The sequence below is a fragment of the Bubalus bubalis genome, chromosome X, assembly GCF_019923935.1.
Source record: "Bubalus bubalis isolate 160015118507 breed Murrah chromosome X, NDDB_SH_1, whole genome shotgun sequence".
Taxonomy (NCBI): domain Eukaryota; kingdom Metazoa; phylum Chordata; class Mammalia; order Artiodactyla; family Bovidae; genus Bubalus; species Bubalus bubalis.
In genome coordinates, this window is record NC_059181.1 from 88,640,554 (window position 1) to 88,662,002 (window position 21,449).

Below are 21,449 nucleotides of genomic sequence, written 5' to 3' on the forward strand. Positions count from 1 at the left end.
TTGAATCTGAGCAAGCCTCTATATGTACAGTTATTATCAATTTAAAGGAAATAGGATGAGCCAGAAGAATAGAACCAACAGCACAACAGAGACATAATCAGTGTAATCCGGAATGCAGACTCCCCAGGAAAAAGATCCAGCTTGATAAGTAAATAAATAGAGATTTTAAAAAGGACATTTGGATGAAAAGAGATCAAGATTTCAGAGAAATTACGCTTAAAACCACCATGTGCTACTACCACGTATTTATAAGAACAGCAAAAAGGAGAAAGATGGAAAATATCACATTGTCTACTGTGTAGTAACTGTGATGAATATTATCTTCTAATTTTTACAGTCATCATCTTTACATTTTTGTTAAATACAGTCTATATATGCAAAAATACCTACTGAAGCATAGTTTTCACCTAACATCACCTAACAGGGGCTGACATAGTTCAACAAATGTCTCTTTCTTCTTCCTAAGTATAATGGCTAGGAGTGTAGGTTCTGGAGACAGACAAGGCCCAAACCGTCATTCTACCACTTATAAAAGTGGTATGAACTTGAGAGAACAAGATGGCAGAGGAGTAGGTGGATGTGGAGTACATCTCTCTCCATGGATACATCAGGAATACACCTTGAGACACAGAAGTGCATGCAGAACACCAACTGAGAGCAGACAGGAATACCTGACCAGAGGAAAAGAATATATAGAACCACAAAAAACTTGGTAGGAAGAAGGAACTAGGGGAAAAAACAGGAGTGTTAGTAGGATTGGACCTGCCCTCGGCGGGTGGGGGAACTGAAGCAGAGGTGTGATCCCCACATCAGGGCAACTGTCTGAGTTAGAGGAGAAAATTTTAAGGCTGAGAGTGAAACAGCTGATCTGTGGCAGCCTAAATGTAATGAAAATCAGACAGTCCTTGCCGCAGCCATACATACCCCGGACAGGAACGCTGGCCCCTTGGAAGGAACAGCAGCTGGGAGCTGGAGTATAGGGATTGTGGAGCAATCCCAGGGCGAGGGCTGATGTTGACAGTGGAAAGATGGACTGAGGGGATGTGAGGGAGGAGACCGTAGAGAGAAATGCCAGTGGATTAAAGCCAGGTGGCCATGGAAGCAAGGCGATACTGCTGTGTCAAACAGGGGATGAAGCCATGACCATAGCCTCTCTCCCCCCACACACCAGCATCGGCAGCTGAACAGTAGAGAGGCTGGCGCATCAAACACCTGACGCACCCCACCCAGGATGCCCCTTTAAGTGCCTGACGCATGCATCGATTGACAGAGTAGGACCCCATCCAGGGGGCCCCTCTATGTGCCTGACATGCTGAACAACAGAGAAGGACCCCAGGCAAGGGAGCGCTCTAAGTGACTGAATGGGCAGAGCTACAGAGAACGACTGGCCAAAGAGGCCTTCTGATCGCCAGCTATAACAAGCTCAAGAAAGACTCAGACTGGACCATAACTCCTGTGGCAGAGGCATTCCATGTCCCTGTACACGTGGCACCACCAGGGTCTCCACAAGCCAAGCAGCTGTGCCATCTTCATGCTCAACTCTCACTGGGGCAGAGCTGCTACAGACAAAAAAAGTCTTGTGTCTATGCGCACAGGGTCAGCTTCAGTCGTGTCTGACTCTTTGCAACCTTGTAGACTGTGGCCTGCCAGGATTCTCTGTCAGAAAGGGGGTTCTCCAGGCAAGAATACTGGAGTGTATTGGCCAATACTGATTACCGTACCCTTCTGGAGCACTATATTCCTTGCTGCCCTAGCTGCCAACCCCCCTGAGTGTCTGGTGCTGCCAGAACCCTTGTGACCCAAGCAACTGCACCACCTCCACACCTGGCCCTCACAGGGGCAAACCCAAGTCCTCCAGGGCAGCCTCAGGAGCTAAACCCCAGTGAACAACCGACATGTAGAGGTGGAACTAAAACCACAATTGAAACCCAGGGCAGTGTGGCAAAGGAAGAAGACCAAAACCTTCCCACAAGCTGTACACCTGCAGATTAAATCCACATGATCTACTAGGCAGTCTTTGTGTCTGTGGCAATATAAAAGGCCATTGAGAGCTCTCACAAAAGAAAACGCACTAGTTCTGATAGCTGTGGACATTGGAGGCAAGAACACACAGGGGTAGGACCAGATTAGAACCTGAGCTGCCCCCACAGCAGGTCCAGAAATCAGCACAGACTTGGAGGGCATCCTAGGGAGGTAAGGTGGACTATGACTCCCCACGAGGGAAAGGACACTGACAGTGACTCAAGAGAAACATTTATTATTCTTATGTTTTGACTTGTTTTGTAGATTCTTTTGGATTCTTTTTTTCCCCCCTTTCCCCAACCCTCTGTTGTAGTGGTCGATTTTATTGGCATTAAGAAATCCAATTAAGCTTTGGAGCTTTTTTTTCTTTCTCAGTCACATTTTTTATTGTTGTCATAAACCTCTGCCTTTATGTTGGGCTTTTGCAGTTTTGTGCAAAAACTCCAATTCTGTGGAGTTTTCCTCTTTTTTTTCTTTTCTCTTTTTTTAAATTTAATATTTACTTTTTAAAACCTATTATTACTTTTTCTACATTTATTCCTTTGTTTGGATTTCCTACTGTTCTTTTCCCCTTGAAGTTAATCTTTAACATATATAAATCTTTATCTACCTCTATTTAACTTTGAATATCTATTCTTTCTTTCTTACTTTCTCTCCTTTCCTCTCAACATATTTGTTAGTTTTATTTTCATTGCTTTATTGCCCAATTGACACCTTGCTTTAGTTCTCTTTTCCAGTTTGTGCTTTAATTAGTTTTGTTCTGGTAGATATAATTTTTGGTTTCCTTTATTCACCAGGTCAATCTATTCTACTTTATTTTTGTTGGACTGTTTTGATTTTGCTTATGGGTATATATGTATATGTGTATATTCAGTCACACTTTCTATGGTTAGAAACCTCTGCCTCTACATTGGGCTTTTGCAGTTCTGTGGAGTGTTTTTTTTTTTTCCTTTTTTCTTTCTTTGTCTGTTTTTCTTGTCTCTTTTCTATAATTTTAATTACTAATTTTTTAAACCTATTATATTGTTTTCTACATTTATTCCTTTGTTTGCCTTTCCTACTGCTCTTTTTCCCTTGTAATTAATTTTTAATGTATATAAATCTTCATCTACCTCTATTTAACTTTGCATAACTATTCTTTCTTATCTTTCTTTCCTTTCCTCGCAACATATTTGTTATTTTTTTTTCATTGCTTTATTCCTTACTTGGCACCTTGCTTTAGTTTTATTTTCCAGTTTCTGCTTTAGTTAGTTTTGTTCTTAACTGTTAAATACAATTTTTCATTTCCTTTGTTCGCCAGGTCAATCTATTATACTTTATTTTTGTTGGACTGTTTTCACTTTGTTTATGTGTATATTCCATTATTTTAATTATTATTTGCCTGAATTTTTTTTTCATTAAAATTTTTTAATTCAAGTATAGGTGACTGACAATACTTGTTTCAGATGTACAACACAGTGATTCTATATTTGTACAGGTTATGCATCATACAAAGGTATTATAATATTATTGACTGTATTCTTTGTACCATAAGTTACATCCTTGTGACTTATTTATTTTATAACTGGTAAATTGTATCTTTTAATCCCCTTCACCTATTGCACCCTTCCTCCCATTCTTCTCCCTTCTGGCAACCACTAGTTTGTTCTCTGTATCTATGAGTCTGTTTCTGGGTTTTGGGGGGCTCATTTTTTTTATATTTTAGATTCCACATATAAGTGAAAACATACAGTATTCATCTTTCTCTGACTTATTTCACTTAGCATAATGCCCTCCAGATCCATCCATACTGTCACAAATTCCAAGATTTCATTCTTTTTTATGGCTAAGTGGTGTTGGGAAAACAAGATAGCTATATGTAAAATAAAACTAGACCATTTTTTCACATCATTTACAAAAATAAAGTCAAAATTAACTAAAGACTTAAATATAAGACCTGAAACCATAAAACATCTAGAAGAAAACATAGGCAGTATGTTCTTTGAAGTCAGTCTTAGCAATATTTTCTTTTTTGATCAGTCTCCTCAGGCAAGGACAACAAAAGCAAAAGTAAACAAGTGGGACCATATGAAACTAAAAAGCTTTTGCACAGCAAAGGGAACCATCAGCAAAACAAAAAACTACTGAATGGGAGAAGATATTGGCAAATGATATGTCTGATAAGGGGTTAATATCCAAAATATATTAAGAACTCAGACAACTCAATACAATTTGATTACAAAATGGGCAGAAGATCTAAACAGACATTCTCCAAAGAAGACATACAGATGACCAACAGGCACACGAAAAGATGCTCAACATCACCAATCATGAGGGAAATGCAAATCAAAACCACCTCAAATGCAATGAAACAGCACCTGTCAGAATGCCACACTTTTTTAGTGAATACTGTTTGCTGTTTTGGAATTTTCCCGTTTTCAGCTCTTTCAGATGGTCAAACTCTTTCTGCTTACACAGATGCCCATTACTAGTTGATCTTGTGGTTATGATGATCTTCCCTTACCTGACGTTGTCTTGGCTATTCCCTGATCTGGTAATGCTCCAAATTTCCGATGCTGTTCATACCAGTCATTCACTGTCATAGATGCCAGACTTGGATAACCAGCTCCAAATTCTTTGGCTTGGGCCATGTCCCGAGTGAGAACAAACGGTTTCATTGGAGGCCTGTCCTGACGAGATGACTGAGAAGTTGATGGCTCTTTTGCGGAGTCTTTTTCTCTCGATCTTTATCTCCTGGTCAATGCTCTCAATCTCTTCTAAGCTGATACCAATCCACCTTCGAAGGTGAAGGAGGTAATATTCACGAACATGCTCATCATCTGCTTGACCACTTTCCACAGCAGATTTCAGTGCAGACAACCTATGCTCCACCTCCTTCTTCTGCCTGTATCTCTCTATTTTAGCCTGTCTGTGAGATGCCATAACAACGATGCTAGGATAGGCCAAGGAGGAATTACCAGTGTTATTTTCAGCTGAGTTGGTCCTGGTTTTCGGCAGCTCAAACTCTGCCACATGATAGTACTGGCACTGCGTTAAGTAGTTTAAAAAGTGTTCTGGAGCCCACTGCAAATGATCTAGACGCTTGCTGGGATTGACTTGTTTCAGGGCGAACGCTACTTGAAACGCTGGCACCATCAGGTACTTCAGGTCGGTGGACGCGATCTCCTCCAAATCTTCATTTTGGCTGAACAACTCGAGCTGCGACAACATTTCTGCAGCCTTCTTCAGGAGATCCAGTCCCTTGAACACCTTATCTTGGATTATTCGGGAGCCGGTGGGTTCAGTTGCGATTTCCACTTCGTCCAAAAGCTGCTTGCTGGTTTCGAACAGCTCGGGGAGCCGCGGTAACAGTAACTCGTCTTCGGCTGCTGCCATTTTAGGGAGGGAGGAACCCGGAAAACCTCACTTCCGGGGTTAAAGGCAACCCTGGGAAAGCTGAGCTAGGCGAGAGATGAAGAAACTGGAAGGGGTGCCGCATTGGTCCAGTAGCTCCATTGTGACCTAAGCGTCTGAAAATTTCCGTAGCTGCTGTTAACTCACAGCCTAGCAACCGTTTCCATGGACTCATTTTGTTGTGCTGCCTATTACAAGTAGTAGACATCTGTTACTGATAATGACACGCAAATAAAAAAGCAAACCCCAGGCGCTGCTTTTCGCGTGACTCCTCGTCACCTACCCGGGCCTGGACTGTGCCATCGGCTCTGAGGAGCGGGTGTGACGAGGCTGAATTCAGAGCCAGGGCGGGCGCGAGAAGGCAGGAGCAGGAGCACTCCAGGAGCCGGCCAGGCAAGCGCCTTACCTCGTGAGGCGCTCCCTGGCCACAAGGGCCAGGGCGCCCAGGGGTTCCGAACTCCGCGCAGCTTGCCGGGTTCGCAGGTCTCTATTTGCCTGATTTTGACACTAGTAAAGTAATGCTCAAAATTCTCCAAGACAGGATTCAACAGCACGTGAACCGTGAACTTCCAGATTTCCAAGCTGGTTGTAGAAAAAGCAGAGGAACCAGAGATCAAATTGCCAACGCGTACTGGATTATCAGAAAAGCAAGAGAGTTCCAGAAAAACATCTATTTCTGCTTTATTGACTATGCCAAAGCTTTTGACTGTGTGGATCACCACAAACTGTGGAAAATTATTAAAGAGATGGGAGTACCAGACCACCTGATCTGCCTCTTGAGAAATCTGTATGCAGGTCAGGAAGCAACAGCTACAAATGGACATGGAACAACAGACTGGTTCCAAATAGGGAAGGGGTATGTCGAGGCTGTATATTGTCACCCAACTTATTTAACTTATATGCAGAGTACATCATGAGAAATGCTGGGCTGTATGAAACAAAAGCTGGAATCAGGATTACTGGGAGAAATATCAATAACCTCAGATACGCAGATGACACCACCCTTATGGCAGAAAGTGAAGAAGAACTAAAGAGCCTCTTGATGAAAGTGAAAGAGGAGAGTTAAAAAGCTGTCTTGAAGCTCAACATTCAGAAAACTAAGATCATGGCATCTGGTCCCATCACCTCATGGGAAATAGATGGGGAAACAGTGACAGACTATTTAGGGGAGCTCCAAAATAACTGCAGATGGTGACTGCAGCCATGAAATTAAAAGACACTCCTTGGAAGAGAAGTTATGAGCAACCTAGATAGCATATTAAAAAGCAGAGACATTATTTTGCCAACAAAGGTACATTTAGTCAAGGCTGTTGTTTTCCAGTAGTCATGTATGGATGTGAGAGTTGGACTATAAAGAAAGCTGAGTGCTGAAGAATTGATGCTTTTGAACTGTGGTATTGGAGAAGACTCTTGAGAGCCCCTTGGACTGCAAGGAGATCCAACCAATCCATCCTAAAGGCAATCGGTCCCGAATATTCATTGGAAGGACTGATGCTGAAGCTGAAACTCCAATGCTTTGGCCACCTGACGCGAAGAACTGACTCATTGGAAAATACCCTAATGCTGAGAAAGATTGAAGGTGGGAGGAGAAGGGGATGACAGAGGATGAGATTGGTTAGATGGCATCACCAACTCAATGAACATGAGTTTGAGTAACTCTGGGAGTTGGTGATGGACAGGAAGGCCTGGCGTGCTATAGTCCATGGGGTCACAGAGAGTCAGACATGACTGAGCGACTGAACTGAAGTGCCTGATTTTGTAACTGCCATTTGCCTGGGGTTCATCTTTGGATTCTCGTTTTTTGGATATTTGTTTTAATTGCACTTAATGCCATAACAAACCATGTCTGGAATCTTCATTCCTGACCAGAGATCAAGTCCTGAGCTTTTGTAGTAGGAGCACTGACTCCAAGACCCTAGACTACCAGAGAACTAACCATAGGGAGTATCAGATAGTGAGAACTCACACAACGAAAACCACTTGAATACAAGACCCAGCATCCCCAGCCACCAGTAGCACCCTGGGCAGGACACCTCATCTAAACAACAAACAAAACAACAATACAAACCCAGTCATCAGCAGACAGGATTACTGCCTCACTCTGTCTTGTCCATCAGAGGAAAAACAAACAAACAAACAAAAGCTCAGCACAAATCTCACTCTATAGGAAGCTCACACACACCACTGGACCAACCTTAGCAGGGCAGAAACCAAAGGAAGAAAGAATTCAAACTTCTTCAAGGAAAGAATTCAACTTCCCTTGAAGCCTGGGAAAAGGAGACCTCAAACACAATAAGTTTAAAAAAAAATAATGAAAAGGCAGAGAAATACTGCACAAATAAAGGAACAAACTAGAAACACAGAAGTCCAAATAAATGAAGAGGAAATAGGCAAACTACCTGAAAAACAATTCAGAATAATGATAGTAAAGATAATCCAAAACCTTGAAAACAAAGTGGAGAAAATGCAAGAATCAATTAACAAAAACCTAGAAGAATTAAAGAATAAACATACAGAGACAAACAGCACAATTACTGAAATTAAAAATGCTCCAGGAGGAATCAATAGCAGAATATCTGAAGCAAAAGAATGAATCAGTGAGCTGGAAGATAAAATGTTGGAAATAACTTCTGAAGAGCAGAATAAAGTAAAGAGAATGAAAAGAACTGTGGACAGTCTCAGAGACCTCTAGGACAATATCAAATGCACTGACATTCGAACTATAAGGGTCCCAGAAGAAGAAGAGAAAAAGAAAGAATATGAGAAAATTTTTGAAGAGATTATAGTTGAAAATTTCCCAACATGGAAAAGGAAATAGTCAACGAAATCCAAGAGACACAAAGAGTCCCATACAGAATAAACCCAAGGAGAAACATGCCAAGACACATATTAATCAAACTAACAAAGACTAAACACAAAGAAAGAATATTAAAAGCAGCAAGGGAAAAGCAACAAGTAACATACAAGGGAAATCCCATATGCTTAACAGCTGATCTTTCAGCAGAAACTCTGCAGCCCAGAACGGAATGGCAGAATATATTTAAACTAGTGAAAGGGAAAAATCAACAACCAAGATTACTGTACCTGGCAGGGATCTCATTCAAAATTGATGGAGAAATAAAAAGGTTCTCAGACAAGCAAAAGTTAAGAGAATTCAGTACCATGAAATCAGTTTTACAATAAATGTTAAAGGGACTTACATAGTCAAGAAATACAAGAGAAGAAAACAGATCTACAAAACCAACCCCAGACAATTAAGAAAATGGCAATAGGAACATATATATCAATAAGTACTTTAAATGTAAATGAATTAAATGCTCCAACAAAAAGACACAGACTGGCTGAATGGATACAAAAACAAGACCTATATATATGCTGTCTACAAGAAATCCACTTCAGACCTGAAGACACATATGGATTGAAAGTGAGAGGGTGGAAAAATATATTCCATGCAAATAAGAATCAAAAGAAAGCTGGAGTAGCAATCCTCATATCAGACAAAATAGACCTTAAAATAAAGAAGATTACAAGAGATAAGGAAGGACACTACATAATGATCAAGGGATCAATCCAAGAGGAAGACATAACAATTGTAAATAGCTATGCACCCAACATAGGAGCACCTCAAAACATAAGACAAACAATAACAGATATAAAAGGAGAAATTGACAGTAACACAATAATAATAGGAGACTTTAACACCCCACTCACACCAATGGACAGATCATCAAAACAGAAAATTAATAAGGAAACAAAAGGCTTAAATGATACATTAGAGGAGATGGATATCATTGATATCTTCAGGACATTCCATCCAAATGCAGAAGAATACACCTTTTCAAGTGAACATGGAACATTCTCCAGGATAGACCACATCTTGGGTTACAAATCAAACCTCAGTAAATTTAAAAAAATTGAAATTGTATCAAGCATCTTCTCCAATCACAGTGCTATGAGACTAGATATCAATTACAAGAAAAAAAGTGTAAGAAACACAAAAACATGGAGATTAAAGAACACATTTCTAAGTAAACAACAGGTTACTGAAGAATTCAAAAGGGAAATTAAAAAATTTTTAGAAACAAATGACGATGAAAACACAACAACTCAAAATCTATGGGATGCAGCAAAAGCAGTTCTAAGAGGGAACTTTATAGCAATACAATCCTACCTGAGGAAAGAAGAAAAATATCAAATAGACAACCTAACTTTACACCTGCTGCTGCTGCTGCTAAATCGCTTCAGTCGTGTCCGACTCTGTGTGACCCCATAGACGGCAGCCCACCAGGCTCCCCCGTTCCTGGGATTCTCCAGGCAAGAACACTGGAGTGGGTTGCCATTTCCTTCTCCAATGCATGAAAGTGAAAAGTGAAAGTGAAGTCGCTCAGTCGTGTCCGACTCTTAGCGACCCCATGGACTTCAGCCTACCAGGCTCATTCGTCCATGGGATCTACCAGGCAAGAGTACTAGAGTGGGGTGCCATTGCCTTCTCCAGACCTAAACAGACATTTCTCCAAAGAAGACATACAGATGGCTAACAAACACATGAAAAGATGCTCAACATCGCTCATTATTAGAGAAACGCAAATCAAAACTACAATGAGATATAACCTCACACCAGTCAGAATGGCCATCATCAAAAAGTCTACAAACAATAAGTGCTGGAGAGGGTGTGGAGAAAAGGGAACTCTCTTGCACTATTGGTGGGAATGTAAATTGATACAGCCACTATGGAAGACGGTATCGAGATTCCTTAAAAAACTAGGAATAAAACCATCATATGACCCAGCAATCCCACTCTGAGGCATATACACTGAGGAAACTACAATTAAAAGAGACACATGTATCCCATTGTTAATGGCAGCACTATTTACAATAGCTAGAACGAGGAAGCAACCTACATGTCTATCGACAGATGAACGGATAAGGAAGTTGTGGTACATATACACAATGGAATATTACTCAGCCATAAAAAGGAACACAGTTGACTCACTTCTAATGAGGTAGATGAATCTAGAACCGATTATACAGAGTGAAGTGAGTCAGAAAGAGATAAACATCATATTCTAATGCATACACACAGAATCTAGAAAAATGGTACTGAAGAATTTATTTACAGGGCAACAATGGAGAAACAGACATAGAGAATAGACTTATGGACATGGGGAGAGGGGAGGAGAGGGTGAGATATATAGAAAGAGTAACATGGAAACTTACATTACCATATGTAAAATAGATAGCCAACAGGAATTTGCTGTATGGCTCAGGAAACTCAAACAGGGGCTCTGGGTCAACCTAGAGGGGTGGGATGGGGAGGGAGGTGAGAGGGTGGTTCAAAAGGGAGGGGACATATGTATACCTATGGCTGATTTATGTTGAGGTTTGACAGAAAACAGCAAAATTCTGTAAAGCAATTATCCTTCAATAAAAAATAAATTTTAAAAATGGTATGAATTTGAACACTTTTACTTTACCTCATAGCCACTCAACTGCCTCATCTGCAAAAAAGCAATTATAAAGAACTGACACAGAAGAAAGAAGCTCAAAGCAAAAAATGTTGCCTTGTGTTTTGATTTTTACAAGGATAAATGGTGAGGAATTACATAATTTTAAAAATTCTACTGCAGAGACCTTGGCATAGCTGGCTCTCTGAACCGTGAGAGGATGAAAGAACCTCTCTGGGCCTCAGTATCCTTCTCTAAGGAGAACAACTGTCCTTACATCATGAATTGTTGTTTTGATAATTAATTGAATTAATACATGCAAATACTTGGAATGGTATGAGGCACACAATATCAGCTCAATAAATGGTAGAATTTTCATAAGGACATGCAAATTGTGATAAAGTTTCCATTTGTCTTTAATAAAGCTTTTCATTTGGACTCAACTTAAATATCACGTCCTAAGAAAGAGCTTCACTGACAACTGTGTCTACAACAATCCCTGTCCTTGTAATTTTCTACTAATGGATTCTATTTTGTTGCAAGCATTTATTCCCATATAAAATGGTCCTGCTTATTGATTTGTTTCCCTGCTTATTGCCAGTTTCTAAAACTAGAGTAAAAGTTCTAGGCATATTGCCCTTTCTTAGTCACTGGGTTGCATCCCCAGGAACTAGTTCAGTGAGTGTGATGGGTTGAAATGTCATCCCCCAAAAATATGTTGAAGTCTTAATTCCCAGTGTCTCCTAACATAACTTCACTTGGAACTATGGCTGTTGCAGATGTAGTTAGTTAAGATGAGGTCATACTAGAGTAGCATGGTCCCTGAAACACTGTGACTGGTGTCTTTATAAGATAGCCAGGACATGAAGCAACCTAGATGTCCATCAGCAGATGAATGGATAAGAAAGCTATGGTACATATACACAATGGAGTATTACTCAGCCATTAAAAAGAATACATTTGAATCAGTTCTGATGAGGTGGATGAAACTGGAGCCTATTATACAGAGTGAAGTAAGCCAGAAAGAAAAACACCAATACAGTATACTAAGGCATATATATGGAATTTAGAAAGATGGTAACAATAACCCTGTATACGAGACAGCAAAAGAGACACTGATGTATAGAACAGTCTTTTGGACTCTGTGGGAGAGGGAGAGGGTGGGATGATTTGGGAGAATGGCATTGAAACATGTATAATATCATATATGAAACGAGTCACCAGTCCAGGTTTGACGCACGATACTGGATTCTTGGGGCTGGTGCACTGGGATGACCCAGAGGGAGGAGGGTTCAGGATGGGAAACACATGTATACCTGTGGCGGATTCATTTTGATATATGGCAAAACCAATACAATATTGTAAAGTTAAAAAATTAAATTAAATTAAATTAAAAAAAAAAGATAGCGGCATGAAGACAGAAGAACAGGGATAACATCACGTGATGATGCAAGCAGAGGTTGGAGTTATACAGCGCCAAGCCAAGAAATGCAAAGACTGCCACCAGAAGCTAGGAAGAAGCTCAGACAGATTCCCCAACGGGTTTCAGAGGGCTCATGGCCCTTTTAACACATTGATTTCAGGTTTCTCGCCTCCAGAACTGTGAGACGATACATTTCTATTGTTTAAGCCACCCAGCTTGTGGTACTTTGTCATGGCAGTCTTGGGAAACTACTGCAATCCCTCCCATATAAAATGCTGAATAAGTATTACTGAAAAGAAGGAATTGTTCCCTTTTTTACCTTGTTGTTGTTCAGTCGCTCAGTCGTGTCCGACTCTTTGTGATCCCACGGACTGCGGCACACCAGGTTTCCTTGTCCTTCACTATCTCTAGAGTTTGCTCAAATTCATGTCCGTTGAGTCGATGATGCCATCCAACCTTTTTCATCCTCTGTCGCCTCCTTCTCCTCCTGACCTCAGTCTTTCCCAGCATCAGGGTCTTTTCCAATGAATCAGCTCTTTGCATCAGGTGGCCAGAGTATTGGAGCTTCAACTTCAGCATCAGTCTTTCCAGTAAATATTCAGGGTTTACTCTCCTTTAGGATTGACTGGTTTGATCTCTTTGCTGTCCAAGGGACTCTCAAGAGTCTTATCCAGTACCACAGTTCGAAAGCATCAATTCTTCAGCGCTCAGCCGTCTCACATCCGTACATGACTATCGGAAAAACCATAGCTTTAAATATATGGACCTTGAGGCCGTGGGGGACAAAGGGCGGGTGGATCAGTGGGGAGGGGCCAGGGCGCGGCCAGGCCAGGCCCGAGGGCTCCGCATGCTGCAGCTGCCCCCGGGCACCCCCGCCGCTGCCCTCGCCGCGGAGCCATGCGGAGCCGAGCTCACGAGCTAACCCGAGCCAGCGGCCTAGAGCCAGCGGGAGGCGGCGGCGCAGGGAGGGGCCCGACGCGCGCACGTCCCCTCCCCCACCCCCACCCCCCCTCCGCCATGGCTGACAGCGGCCTCGCGGGGGGCGCAGCGTTGGTGGCCCGGCCCCCGGACCGGGGAGTGGCGGCCCAGGGCCCCGCGTCTACTTTCAGAGCCCCCCTGGGGCTGCAGGCGAGGGCCTGGGCAGCTCGGACGACAAGGGCCCAGTGAGGCCCCAAGGGAAGGTCACGGTCAAGTACGACCGCAAGGAGCTACGGAAGCGCCTCAACCTGGAGGAGTGGGTCCTGGAGCAGCTCACTCGCCTCTACGACTGCCAGGAAGAGGAGATCCCAGAGCTGGAAATCGACGTGGATGAACTCCTGGTCACGGAGAGCAATAATACCCGGGCTGCCAGGGTCAAGGAGCTGCTGGTTGACTGTTACAAACCCACTGAGGCCTTCATCTCTGACCTGCTGGACAAGATCCGGGGCATGCAGAAGCTGAGCACACCCCAGAAGAAGTAAGGGTCCTCGACCCAGCTGAGCGGTGGCTCCACAGGACAATCACTGCCCCCCGCCCCCCCCCCCCCCCCCCCCCCCGACCTCATAGCAACAGCAATACCAGGGGGCCCTGCGGTCAGGCCTGGTGCCACGAGCAGGGCTCCCCGTGCCCCTGCCCCAGGGGCCTCTTCCCTGCCCCCTCAGTTTTCCATTTTTGGGGTTTTTTATTATTATTAAACTGATGGGACTTTTTGTGTTTTTATATTGACTGTGGTGCGGGCCCTTTAATAAAGCTAGGATACGCCTTTGGTGCAGTTAAAAAAAAAAATATATATATATATATATATGGACCTTTGTCAGACTTTTCTACCTACTGGGATCAAATGCAGATATTTAAATTTGAGTTGTAGGAGGGAGAAGTTGACACCAAAATTATACATTAAAGGATTAAAAATTTTAAAAAAATTGTAAAACCACCTTCTTGCAAAGCCACAGCAGTGCTTTTCCAACTTGGATGATATCACAACCAACAGGAGAAAGTATTCAACACATACACACCCTCCCAATCCACCTCCCTATTTTAGATACAGCAGAATCTAAAATCACCAAGGTGAGCCCAGAAATCAGCTGTTTCAACAGGCACCCCGGGCAGTTTTGATGAAGTTGTCTATGGACCACCCTTGGAAAAATCCTGACCTACACAACTGATATTAGTGTACTATTAATTTAATGTCTGCCATACAGAGGTCTCTCATAGCTGGTGTGTCTCTGTTAATGTAATTACTCAAAAATACACTGGTCCTCCCTTCCCACCTGCAACCATAGATTGCTTTCCCACATGGGTTCACACTTAAGCTCCTTTGGATTTTTTTCTTCTTCTTTTTGGCCATGCTGCCACGTGGCTCATGAGATCTTAGTTCCCTGACTAGGGATTGAACGTAGGCCCTTAGCAGTGAAAGTTCGGAGTCCTAACCCCTGGATTGCCAGGGAATTCCTTCCTTTGGACTTTTTCTCCATCATCAGCTTCTCATGACTCACCAGCAGACTACCTCCAGATTCCAACTAAAAGTCTTTCCTCAGTCTCCAGTCTTTCGGCTTCCCCCATCAGACTCCACAAACTAATAAGTCACTTCCTTAAAATAAATCTCTCTGTATATACATCCCATTGGTTCTCTTTGAGAACTCTAATATAGGTATTAAAACTCAAGTATCTTTTCCATCCTAGAGTAACCTGTGCTTTAAACCACAAAGATTTCCCAGAAATAATCAGCTACTGACACATGCGGTGAAAATATAATACCTGGAAATTATAATAAAAATATTCCCATGACAGTATCATCAAAAAGTATGAACTACATAGAGATAATCTATATTGTACATCTGCATCCACAAATGTGCAAGGCCTAAACTCTGAACACTGTAAAACACTGCTGAGAAAAATTAAAGCAGGCCTAAATAAATGAAGGGGTATATCATCCTCCATGGTCAGAGGACTCAGTATTGTGAAGATGTCTATTCTTCCCAAACTGAGATTCCTTCAATCCCCATAAAAACCCAAATGTTCTTTTTTTAAAAAAGAAATTGATGAGATTATTCTAAAAAATCATTGAAAATGCAAAGGCCTTAGCCTACAATGGAGAAGAAAATGGCAATCCACTCCAGTACTATTGCCTGGTAAATCCCATGGACAGAGGAGCCTGGTAGGCTACAGCCCACGGGGTCGCAAAGAGTCGGACATGACTGAGCGACTTCACTTTCACTTTCACTTTAGTCTACAAAAAGCAACTGTGAAAAGAAGGAAAATGTTGGCAGATAAGCACTTTCTTATTTCAAAACTCATAAATCTATAGTAATCAAGGCACTGTGGTAGTGGGATGAAGGTAGGAATGTATATCAAAGGAACAAAATTAAAATTCCAGAAATAGACCCACACATATATGGGCAACTGATTTTCAACAAAGCTACAAAGGCAATTCAGTGGAAAAAGGAGTCTATTCAACAAATGGAACTTGACAAGTGGATAGCAATATGCACAAATATAGACTGTGATCGATGGGGCTTCCCAGGTGGCACTAGTGGTGAAGAATCCACCTGCCAATGCAGGAGATGCAAGAGATGCAGGTTCGATCCCTGGGTAGAGAAGATTACTTGAAGGAGGAAATGGCATCCCACTCCAGTATTCTTGCCTGGGAAATCCCACGGGCAGAAAAGCCTGGCAAGCTATGATCCACTGGGGTCGCAGGACACAACTGAGCATCTGAGTGTGAACTTTGATCTATATAATGCACTACATACAAAAGTTAACTCAAAAAGAATCCCTGATGTGAACATAAAAGCTAAAACTATTCTAAAACTCTAGAAAAATACAGTAGAAAATTCTTGTGACCTTAGGTTTGGTAAAGATTTCTTAGATATGACATCAAAAGCAAAATCAAACCATAAATGAACAAATTGATGCACTGAATTTCCACAAAATTAAAACTTATGTTCTTCTAAGAACACTGCTGAGAGAATAAAAAGACAAGCCATTGAATGAATGAGAGAAAATATTTGTGATTCGCAGATTTGTTATCCAGAATTAAAAATCTCACAAAGACACTTCAATAAATAAGTGAACAAAAGATTTGAACAGATACTTCACCTAAGATATACACCTGTCAAACAAGCACATGAAAAGATGCTCATTATCATCAGTCATTAGGAAAATACAAATTAAAACTTATGAGAAATCACTACACCCCTCTAAGAAAGTCCAAACTTAAAAAGAATGACCATACAAAATATTGGCAAGGTTGTGGAGGATGGAACCCTCATATCTCGTACACTGCTGGTGGCAATGCAAAATGCTCTGACTACTTAGGAAAAAAGTTTAGCAGTTTCTTAGATAGTTAATTTTACAACTACCAATTTTACTAATCATTGTGCTTGTAAGTACTTACATAGAAAGAGAAAATATATGTCCCAGGAAAGAATTATATACAAATGTTCATAGAAGGTTTATTTCCAAGAGCCCCAAATTGGAAACAACCCAAATATCCATTAACAGGTGAATGGACAGAATAAATTGTTATATATCCAAATAACAGGATAGTTCCACATTACAGGAAACGAAAGCTAATCTATAGTGACAAAAGTCAATGGAAGCCTATGAATGAGGTAGATTGAAGTAGAGAAAGAGGCAGAGGAGAGCTTAGTGGGCATATTACCAAGGAGCACAAGGAAGCCTATTGAGATGATAGATATGTTCATTATCTTGACTGTAGTATTAGATTCACAGGTGCATACATATATCAAAACAGAGCATATATTTTAAATATCCACAGTATTATTGTACGTTGACCTTACCTCAATAAAATATTTGAAATATATTTATATATTCATAATTCTCTGATGCAATTAATCAGGTGAAAAATTCCTACAATTGTGCTCTTGTGGTATTAACACATCCACATTATATCTTATCAAATGGGGTATGCTCCATATAAACAAAATAATCATATGCAATAAAATATACCCAAATATTTAGGGTAAGTTGATGTTCATTTCTTTCTGAAGTATAGAAATAAAAATATTACATCCCAGGGAAATCATATTGATATTTAGCAGAATTGGTTATTTCAGGGAATGTGGCTGAGTATCATTATGTTAGGACAAACTCTAAAGCAAAACTGTTTACTTTTAAATAATAAATTCTATGGCTGTACAAAAAAGATCTTCATGACCCAGATAATCACGATGGTGTGATCACTCACCTAGAGCCAGACATCCTGGAATGTGAAGTCAAGTGGGCCTTAGAAAGCATCACTACGAACAAAGCTAGTGGAGGTGATGGAATTCCAGTTGAGCTATTCCAAATCCTGAAAGATGATGCTGTGAAAGTGCTACACTCAATATGCCAGCAAATTTGGAAAACTCAGCAGTGGCCACAGGCCTGGAAAAGGTCAGTTTTCATTCCAATCCCAAAGAAAGGCAATGCCAAAGAATGCTCAAACTACCGCACAATTGCACTCATCTCACACGCTAGTAAAGTAATGCTCAAAATTCTCCAAGCCAGGCTTCAGCAATACGTGAACCCTGAACTTCCTGATGTTCTAGCTGGTTTTAGAAAAGGCAGAGGAACCAGAGATCAAATTGCCAACATCCGCTGGATCATGTAAAAAGCAAGAGAGTTCCAGAAAAACATCTATTTCTGCTTTATTGACTATGCCAAAGCCTTTGACTGTGTGGATCACAATAAACTGTGGGAAATTCTGAAAGAGATGGGAATACCAGACCACCTGATCTGCCTCTTGAGAAATTTGTATGCGGATCAGGAAGCAACAGTTAGAACTGGACATGGAACAACAGACTGGTTCCAAATAGGAAAAGGAGTTCGTCAAGGCTGTATACTGTCACCCTGTTTATGTAACTTATATGCAGAGTACATCATGAGAAACGCTGGACTGGAAGAAACACAAAGTGGAATCAAGATTGCTGGGAGAAATATCAATAACCTCAGATATGCAGATGACACCACCCTAATGGCAGAAAGTGAAGAGGAACTCAAAAGCCTCTTGATGAAAGTGAAAGTGGAGAGTGAAAAAGTTGGCTTAAAGCTCAACAGTCAGAAAACGAAGCTCATAGCATCCGGTCCCATCACTTCATGGCAAATAGATGGGGAAACAGTGGAAACAGTGTCAGACTTTATTTTTCTGGGCTCCAAAATCACTGCAGATGGTGACTGCAGCCATGAAATTAAAAGACGCTTACTCCTTGGAAGGAAAGTTATGACCAACCTAGATAGCATATTCAAAAGCAGAGACATTACTTTGCCAACAAAGGTTCGTCTAGTCAAGGCTATGGTTGTTCCTGTGGTCATGTATGGCTGTGAGAGTTGGACTGTGAAGAAGGCTGAGCGCCGAAGAATTCATGCTTTTGAACTGTGGTGTTGGAGAAGACTCTTGAGAGTCCCTTGGACTGCAAGGAGATCCAACCATTGCATTCTGAAGGAGATCAGCCCTGGGTGTTCTTTGGAAGGAATGATGCTAAAGCTGAAACTCCAGTACTTTGGCCACCTCATGTGAAGAGTTGACTCGTTGGAAAAGACTCTGATGCTGGGAGAGATTGGGGGCAGGAGGAGAAGGGGATGACAGAGGATGAGATGGCTGGATGGCATCACTGACTCGATAGACATGAGTCTGAGTGAACTCCGGGAGTTGGTGATGGACAGGGAGGCCTGGCGTGCTGCGATTCATGGGGTCGCAAAGAGTCGGACACGACTGAGCGACTGATCTGATCTGATCTGATCTGATGGCTGACATTTTAAACCAGCACTTGGAAGTTGTCTGTTTTTCTAAAAACATGTCATTATAAACAGTTTCTAAAAACAACATAATGATTTTTTTTTGCAAAAATAGAAAAGAATCCTGAATATCCAAGATAATCTTGAAAGAGAAAAAATAAGTTGGACTTACTATTCCTAATTTCAAAACTTACTATAGGACTTCAGTAGTCAAAATGTTTGGTACTTGCCTAAAGAAAGATATACAAAACTAGTGGAATTGAATAGAGAGCCCAGAAATACCCTTGAACATATATGATCAAATTATTTTGATAAGAGTTCCAAGGCTATTCAATGGGTAGTCATTTCAATGAATAGTGCCAGGAAAAATGAATATCCACATGAGAAAGAGTGAAGCTGGACTCATCTCCCACCATATGCAAAAATTAACTCAAACGGCTCAAAGACTTAAACATAAGGCCTAAAATTATGAAACTCTGAGAAGAAAATATAGGAGAAAAGCGTCATGACACTGGATTTGGCATTGATTTATTGGATATGACACCAAAGTACAGACAACAAAAGTGAAAATGGCTAAATTGGACTCTACCAAAATTAAAAACTTCTCTTCATTAAAGGACATAAGCAACAAAGTGAAAAAGAAGCCTATGGAACGGGAGGAAATATTTGCAAATCATGTATCTGATAAGGGGTTAATCTGGCTAGAATAAAAAAATCCTAAAACTCAGTAACAATACAATAAAACAACTCATTTAAAATGGGGAAAAAAAAAAGGGAATAAAACCTATTTGCAACAGGGAACAATCTACATTACAATGTCAAATTGTTAGGAAGATCTAACAACTGCATATTTGCATACCCATCTGAGATACACAAGGGAATCACTGATTATTATTATTTATATGGTATGTTTATTTATTTAATTTAACTATATTTATTACAAACGAATGTTAAAAATAAACTGCCTTCCCAATTGGACAATCCATTGCTTCTCATCACAAAGAAAAAGTCTTCTCTCAGATGGGCCTCAAGAGTTACTAAAAAGCATGTAGCAGCTGAGGGAATGAAATCCCACCTGCCAAACTCATTCCCATGATGAGATCAAAGTAGCTACTGTTAGTCTAGTTTGTGAACCTTACAGAGATATCCCACAACGTGCTTTTATCAGATCTATGAACTCACTTGAGTCAGGCGTCATATCCAACTGAAGATGTGAAGTGCTGGGGTCTCCTGAGGACTGCTGCCCTTGAACCTGGAGTAGAAGCTCCATCAGTCAACAGGACACTGATCCTCAGAAGCTGTCTCCTTCAGACACCTGATGAGAAAGGCCACTGGCATGAGGGCTGCACAAGGAGAGACACATCCAGCAATCACCACGGTTTATCAGTGTAACTGTGCCCCACACCATGCTAGTCACTGGGTAGTTACAATGCCACTGAAACAACTGGATAGTAACAACCAGATGTTACAATGAGCTTCCTACCGTGGCCTTTTTCTTCTCCTTTTCTCATCTATCCCTTAACAACAAAGTTGAAAAGGAGTAAGAAGTGGCCTGGATTCATACAGACATTCATGATCCTGCAATAACCACAGGGCCATCGGCTTCCTCATGTGTTAGCATTGAATGTTCTCAGAGATCCTGTGGGGAAAGCATTCTTACCCCCATTTTACAGAAGGGAAAGTTGAGGCTCAGAGAGTCGCTATCTGTCTCACCTCCCGAGCTCCTGCATTTAGGAGGAAAGTGGCTCCAGGACACCCCTGGCGCAGCACACCACACTTACTGGGGCCGGGCTGGACCCCAACCAATGCTTTACCTACGAGACAGCGGGGCACCGAGACCCAAAGCGGGAAAGCAGCCACTTGAGTGTGGATAACTTTGTCTTCCCACACCCCAGGGGGTCCAGCGCCCACGGCAGGAACTCACTCTCCCAACTCAGTTCCAAACACCTAAGGCCGAAACCTGCTCTCTTCTCCAGGCACTTCTGTCTCCATTAAAAAGTCTTCAAGGTCGCCTCGTTGACGTCACGTTTCTATAGCAACCGCCAGGAGCAGGCAGATCCTCCACCACCTTAAGTACCAATACCTTCCCACCCTCCTGCACCCCCTTGTCTTTAGCTTAAAGTAAAACACCTCATTTCTTCAGGCTGCAACTGAGAAAACATACTCATTAGAGCCACTAGACTGGGACCCCGGCAACTAGCAAAAATCTTCTGTCCAGTTTGGTGCGACAGATTACGTACTTGTGGTCAGGAATTGCATTTGCCTTAAAGAGACAGTAGGGGGCTTCCCTCGTGGCTCAGCGGTAAAAGAATCTGCCTGCAATGTAGGGGAAGGGTGGAGGGTTTTGATCCCTGGGTCAGGAAGATCCCCTGGAGAAGGAAACCCACTCCAGTATTCTAACCTGGGAAATCGCATGGACAGAGGAGCCTGGCAGGCTACAGACAATGGGG

General features: G+C 41.7%; 1 long non-coding RNA gene and 2 pseudogenes across 1 annotated transcript in view; 1 reads left to right on the forward strand and 2 right to left on the reverse strand.

Moving 5' to 3' along the window:
- Positions 1–21,095, reverse strand: part of LOC102398213 — a 52,841-nt gene extending 31,746 nt beyond the window's left edge. Inside the window, exons 1-2 of the long non-coding RNA XR_006640628.1 lie at positions 20,924–21,095; positions 20,182–20,314 (exon numbers count right to left, since the gene is read on the reverse strand). This is a non-coding gene — a long non-coding RNA (uncharacterized LOC102398213). The remainder of the gene's footprint in view (positions 1–20,181; positions 20,315–20,923) is intronic.
- Positions 4,332–5,483, reverse strand: LOC102400391 (annotated as a pseudogene).
- On the forward strand, positions 12,950–14,035 carry LOC102415364 (annotated as a pseudogene).
- Positions 21,096–21,449: the final 354 nt, after the last annotated feature.